Source organism: Rhinolophus sinicus, linkage group LG04 (assembly GCF_036562045.2).
Source record: "Rhinolophus sinicus isolate RSC01 linkage group LG04, ASM3656204v1, whole genome shotgun sequence".
NCBI lineage: Eukaryota > Metazoa > Chordata > Mammalia > Chiroptera > Rhinolophidae > Rhinolophus > Rhinolophus sinicus.
In genome coordinates, this window is record NC_133754.1 from 168,578,658 (window position 1) to 168,585,756 (window position 7,099).

Below are 7,099 nucleotides of genomic sequence, written 5' to 3' on the forward strand. Positions count from 1 at the left end.
CCCACCTTCCACAAATCTTATATATCACGGCAGCAGTGTAGGCATGCTTCACAAGGACTCACGGGGAGGCTTGGCCTGGATGGTGAAGTCACAAGGACAGTCACTCACAGATACAAATAAGTTGACGGTGTTCACATGTCCCTCAGTCATGTTACCTGTGTCTCACTCCGGTGTAGCTGAGGACTTTTTGGCTTCTTGGGTCAGGCAGCTGCTTGTACTGGTGTTAGTTTCTCTGACTCTGAGTTGCAAGCCATACAGACTGACCCAAAGAAGGTTCTGGTGGCTGCTGAATATGTTTGCCATGTCATTTAGTCTGGGTTAATCTGGGCTCGTTTGGAATGACCTCATGCTTAATCTCCAGAGCTGCTGGAGCATGACAGTGACCCTTCACTAACACTATAGAATTTATTAACTAAAGATAAAGGATGTTCTCTAACCATGAGTTCATGAGTTGTTTCGGGAGGGATGTACCAGCCTGCCAGATGCTTAGTAATAATAATTGGGTTATGAAATGCATCTGGTCTTAGTGTAGCCTGGGATGGGGGAGGGGTGACATTTAAGGCTGGCCACATGGCTGGAACATAGGTAGAGGACCAGCTTAATATAAGAGAACCCCGCCCCCCCCCACCACCACGAGGAGACTTTGGGCTTCTAGTGCTCAGGTGCCTTGCATGTACACTGGTGGCAGTGCAAGACCTGTGTCTTGCGATGGGATGGGAGGACAAAGAAGTCTGTGCCTGAGAGTGTGAGACCCCTTTTGATGCAGATCTCTCCCCTGTCATTCCTGTATTGCACTACTTGCCTGTAACAAGGCTGTCTGAGTATAAGCTGAATCCTATTCAGCAGTAGAACATTAAGGTAATTAATTGTAATTAACACACGTGTCTTCTTGATGGATCTTTATACGCTAAATATCACCTAATCCAGCTGCTTGCTAGATGTACTTGGTCTTTAGCAATCAGTCTGGTGACTTGGAAAGGTAAAGACTTATCATGCTGGGAGTCATGCAGGGTCTCTGGTCCTGCACCCCACATAAGAACGCAGGATATGGTGAGGCCAAAAAGGAACACCCACGGAGCCATAGATAGGGGAGTCCTACCACTATAGTCTCGTTGGCAGCTGGGTTGGAGACACAGGCAGCAGGAGCCACATGATCCACAACCTGCCGTCCACTTCTCTGCCAACCAACCCCATTTGCTAACTGTAATCCGCTCCTGCTAGCTCAGCCACCATCTTCTTGCTAGCCACCATTTTCTGCTAGCGTAGCCACAGCAGTTATATTAGTGGCCAATGGCCCACTGGTTATAGCTGACAGCCAACTAGCCACAGCTGATGGCCATCCAGTCACAGTTGATAGCCATTTACTCCTTGAGCCAGCACCTTTCTACGTGAGGCTGAGAGTCTGGAAGCTGCACTCCTGGCTCTGTCCCCACACAGCTCTAATGTGTCTTTTGGAGCAAAAATTAATATAAGACCCGATCTTATTTTACTATAATATAAGACCGGGTATATAATAGAATATAATTAATATAATATAATATAGTATAATATAAAAGACATTAATTTTTGCTCTAAAAAACGCATTAGAGCTGATTGGCCGGCTAGGTTTTATTTTTGGGGAAACACGGTGTGGGGACAGAGCCCCAGAAAGTAGTTTCCAGGCTCTCGGCCTCACGTGGACAGGTGCTGGCTCAGGTAGTAAATGGCCATCAACTGTGATTGGATGGCCATCAGCTGTGGCTAGTTGGCCGTCAGCTGTAACCAGTGAGCCATTGGCCACTAATATAACTGCTGTGGCTACGCTAGGAGAGAGAAGGAGAGAGGGAGAGAAAAGAATGGGGGCTAGCAAGAAGATGGCGGCTGGGCTGGCAAGCGTGGATGGCGGTTTGAGGACAGTGTGAATCCAGCCGCCAGAGAGAATATAGTGGTATGACTCCCCTACCTATGGCTCCGTGGGTGTTCCTTTTTGGCCTCACCATATCCTGTGTTATGTGGGGAGCGGGACCAGAGACCCTGCAGGCCTCCCTGCATGACACACGGTATATATCACATGAATAGTGTTGCTGTGAACATGTGTGTACATGTAGTTGTCTGAGTCCCCATTTTCAATTTTGGGGAGCAGATACCCAGGAGTGGTGTTGCAGTGTCATATAATTCTGTGTTTAACCTCATACATAACCTTTAACCATGCCCACATTAGGAGTTGCCAATTAGAAGAGGGTTGTTAGAGAGACTGTTCAGTGAGCTCAGAGTCCCACCCCAAAGAGAGGGGGATGCCTGCCTCTTTTTTAAGCTGAGAGACGGGGGACTTAAAGAGGTCCTCCAGCAGCTTGTTAGGGAGATTGTGGAACATGTGAATTGGTAATTGACACACCTGAGAATGCCCAACGGCTCCAGGCTATAGCTGCCAGCAGCAACATAGCAAAGAGAGATGGCTATATGAGGTTAACCCCCTCTCCAGACTGTGTGGGTGCAAAGCATGGTGTCGGTTTCCTATGGAGCAGAAATGAGCATCTCATTCTAGAGGACGGGCCTGAGGTTTTCTTAGATCCTGTACACAAGGGCTGTCTGGGAACAAGAGCAGAAAGGAGGTGGAGGTGCTCTCGTGGGCCCCAGAGCTGCAGACAGGTGACAAGCAACCAGAGCCTCACCCTCAGAGTTCCTGAGTCAGTAGGTCTGGGTGGGGCCAGAGAATTTTCATTTCTGACATATTCCCAGGTGACACTGATACCGCTGGCCCTGGTCCACAGTACACGCTTTGAGAACCACTGACCTGGCCTAGAGGAGACTGGCTGGAATGCCACTGATGGTCCCAATCACTCTGAAATTTTTCAGTATGTTTAAAACAGTCTGAAAACAACTCTTTGCCCACCCTCTTCACCTCTGGCTAAAAACCACAGAGTTTTCCGGAGCTTTTTGCCCAAAACTTTCCAGGCCCTTCCTTGCCCTGAAAGCATTCCTCATTGTAATCACTGACTACTCCTTCAGCTGCCTATGCCTTCTAGTTCATCTCCAGAAGAATTGTGAAATTAGAGAAACCTCCAACAAGAAGTGACCAGCATGCTTCTGGTTCCCTGTATGACGAAGGACAGACAAGTTGGCCCTAGTGAGGAAGTGCAAGATTTTCTCCCCGCCCCTTTACTCTAGCCTAAAAGAGGACACAGTCGACCAGCACGTTGGTAGGAGGGACCATAGCACTTCAGGTCAACTTTCTTTTTCAGAGGGTCCCATGTAGATCACTTCCCATCTTTCCACCCACAGAGCTGGTATGATCAAATAGGTTTGGGTTACTTCTGACACATATATAGGACTGCTGCACACTCCCATGAGAAGTCAAGTAGAAGAAGAGTGGGACCCACCGGAGAATGGACATAAACATCTTGACGAGTGCTGTGCTCAGCCTCCGAGAAAAGCCTCTGTCCCTTATCTGTGCCTCCAGTTTACAGAACGTCTGTTCCAAAGGCAGTGGGTCTGACTGCTGACCGCACATTAGCTTTCAAAAAGTACCCATACTCTAGACCAGCCCATGCAGACAGGCAACTGTTAAATAAAAATGAAAAAAGAAAAGAAAATGAAAACAAATGTCCACCAAAGGACATGCAAAAAAGAATGATATTAGCTTTATTCCCAATGGCAAGAAATGGAAACAGGACAATGGAAAATTAAATGGTGGTTGATTACTGAAAAGAGGCTGAAGGGAACTTTCTGGAATGCTAGAAATGTATCTCTTGTCTGTATCACACAAGTGTGTGTATCTGTCTATAGCTGTGAAAATGAGTATATAGATTATAGTAAGTTTTTGAGCTATATGCAAGATTAGTGTACTTCTCACATTTTACATATTTTGTGTCTTCATGAAAAAGGAAAATATAGACTACTGATGCTGGGGCCCTACTTCAGAAATTGTAATTTAATGGAATATCCTCCAAGGTTCCTGATGATTCTCTTGTGCGACCAGGGTAGAGAAACACTTGGTGGGAGCCGGAGGCCAGCGGGGCAAAAAGGGCCCTCACAGCCTGTGGAAGGCCCACCTCACCAGGGTTTTGTCCCAGCGTGTCCTTGTTTTGAGTCACCTTTGCACACACACACCCTTTAGGGACTGGTGTTGGTGGTGGGCTGGTCAGGGTCTTTCCGTGGATCTTGCCAGCATGTGGTAGAGCTCAGCAGAGAGGAGCCTGGAATTTGGGGGAGGTAATCTCCCCCAGTCCCAGGTGGTGAGTGTAGCCACGGGTGTTGCAGGCAGCGCCTTAAAAGAAGGTCAAGGCTCTGTTGTTGAGGGAGAACGTAGCATGTGGAATGTGGGACTGGCAGTGGCAGGAGAGGAGAAGGGACAGGCTCTCCCAGGCCTGCCAACCTTGACAGCACCTGCATTTCTTGTGAAGGGAAGCAGCTCCTGCATTGGGAAAATAGAGGCTAACATGGCTCTGGGGCTGATAGTGATTTCGAGGGCCAGCTCAGGCTCACCTGAAAACCTCTTGGAGTTTGGGTTGGCAGCAGAAGCAGTGTGTGCCACCACCAGCCTGTTCTTCCTCCCATTTCTCGGCCAGGGCAGAGGGCTTGGCAGGCGGCCAAGTCTTGATTAGGATCCTGGATTTGGGGAATTCAGGGGGTGAGTTCCTACACAGCCAGGTTGTAGATTCATCAGTGAACAGAGAAGGGGAGATAAAAGGATTAGTAATACACAGTGGGTGTTTTGTCTTTCTAGGGGGAAGCAGAGGAGAAAACATAATGTGATTGTCACAAACCCAAGGCCAAGAAATAAAATTAAAATCAAAAGTTCAGTCCCTGAACACTGTTTCTAGGAAGACTATTGTTCATTAGCTGTGGGAGAAACACAATCACAGCAGGTAAAACAACCCAAAAAACAAAACACCAGAAACAAAAACCTTAAGAAGTATATGTGCAGATGGAAAGTGTTGAAAGGAGATGAACTGGGTCTTTCTCAACAATAAGGAAGTGACCTAAAAGGGATGTTTGCACAGAGTAGGGATAACCGATGCCCCAAAGGCTGGGGAAAGATTAGGTTTCAGGAAGTAGTATGTCAATTAAAGAATGTCCAGCCTATAGAAAAGTCTCATAAGAGTTTATCTGAACCAAAAATTTGACATGCCTGGGAGCAAAATCTGAGTGCATTGAGAAAATGCTCTGGAGAATGTCAGTTTTGCAGCTTTTTAAAAATTAATATATATTCGAATCGAAGGAGAAAACTTAAGGAAGGTACACACAATCCTTTGGTGGTAGATTAAGGGAGTGGTAGAAAGCAAAGTGGGGAAATCTCTGGGATTAGATACAAGCAAAATGGATAAACATTTCTTTTATACTGGTGAGTACAGGATAGTTAATAATTAACATTTACAGCACACAGAGACGGTATGCCAGGAACAAGATAACAATGAGGGATTCTGTGGTCTTGTGCTTTGGTGCCAGCGGTTGTGCCTTTCAGGAGTGTAGAGAAGAAAATTACTCTGACATTTTAAAAGTATGTTATTCTAGATGCACAAGAACAGTGGACAGGGCTCACTTAAGGTCAAGATTGGCCTTTGCTAAGGAAGCTATTAGCCTGGGACCTGAATACCCACCCTGTTAGGAATTTATGATTAGACCATCCTGTGTGATTCTTTTCTGTCACTGGGTTTGTCAGCTCTGCCATGTACCCTCCTCCCCCCAAAGCTTGTCAGGTTTATTACATAGCCCGTTTTTCATTCACAAGTATTTAGAAAAAGTCATATGGTTCTCTCTGTCCTCTAGATAGAAGCACCAATGTCACCACTGGCTGTTTCAATTAAAAAATATTTGAAGGGGATTTCCCAGCTATGGTGACATAGAGATCAGTGAGGAGATGTAGTCAGAAGAAAGTAGTTTAACATGGTAGTGTTAAAAGATAAACTGAGGCATATTAAAAAATTTAAGAGTTTATTTGAGCAAAAAACATTTTAAATTTTGGGGCCTGCTGTGGGTAAATGAAACTGGGACAACCAGCAAAGGGAGGTGGACCTTTGATGCAATGGGGTTGGGGGCAGGGGGGCTCGTGCAGCAGGAGTAGGCATAACTATTCTCCCCAAGGACCCCCAGTGCTAGGGGAAGTGGAGTCCCCTCATCCGCAGGAGCCTGTGGGGGCCACTACCTGTCCATACCAAGCCTGCAGACCGTGAGCTAGGTAAGTGTAAACAGCCTAGAGAAAGGAGAACAAAGTACACTAGAGCCAGTCACATAAAGAGCCCTCTGTGCCCTGTGTCGTTCTACCCTAATGCCAAAAAGCTGTGGGCACAGAAGGGGGAGGGGTGTCCGAGCAAGAAGACCACTCCCTCTAGCCGTAAAGGTATAACTCAGACTGAGCTGAGGGGTGGGAGGGTGAGAGTTGGTGGGAGCTGACTTGAATATGATGTAGACTTTTTAAATCTGAACAGTTTCGAATCTTAAGAACTGGAATGAAAGCGTTTTAACGGACGTGGACTGAGAAGTTAGGGAATCAGGCTGAGCCAGAGTGAAGGGAACCTGCCCCCTAGCGGGACGGAGAAGAGTTGACAGCCAATGAGAGCGACCCTCCCATCCCCACCCTCACCCCACAGTGGCTATTATCGTCTCATTTTACAACTGGGAAATCTGTGGCTCTGAGAGCTAAGTGATTCAACCAAGGTCATGTGTACAAATAGCAATGCTGAGACTGAAGCCCAGATGCACTGTCCTCCAAGCCGGGGAAGGTGGAAGCATATCTCCTGGTAGCCACCTGGGGACGTCCTCACTGTGGGCTGGAAGGTTGGGCGCCTCTGCTGCATGTCACCTGCCCGATGCAGGCTTTATGCTGTGAGCTGCTTGTTCTCTAGTTTAGGAAAACTTTCTGCTAGCACTGCGGAGAGTATGGGAAGAGCAAGTTAGCTCCAGTTCTGACCAGCACGGGTGGCAAAATCAGTCTTGGGTAGAGTGACAGCCCAGATGTAATCTTAGCCCTTTGCCCCATTAGGTTTGAGAGCCCAAGGGTTGGGAAAAGTGTGTGTGATTGAGAAACAGATATTGCGGCCTATTGTTCCTGGCGGAAGCAGCCTTGTGGAAAGGGAATGGAAGGATTACAAACCAGTCCCTCCTCTGCCTTCAAGTTCTG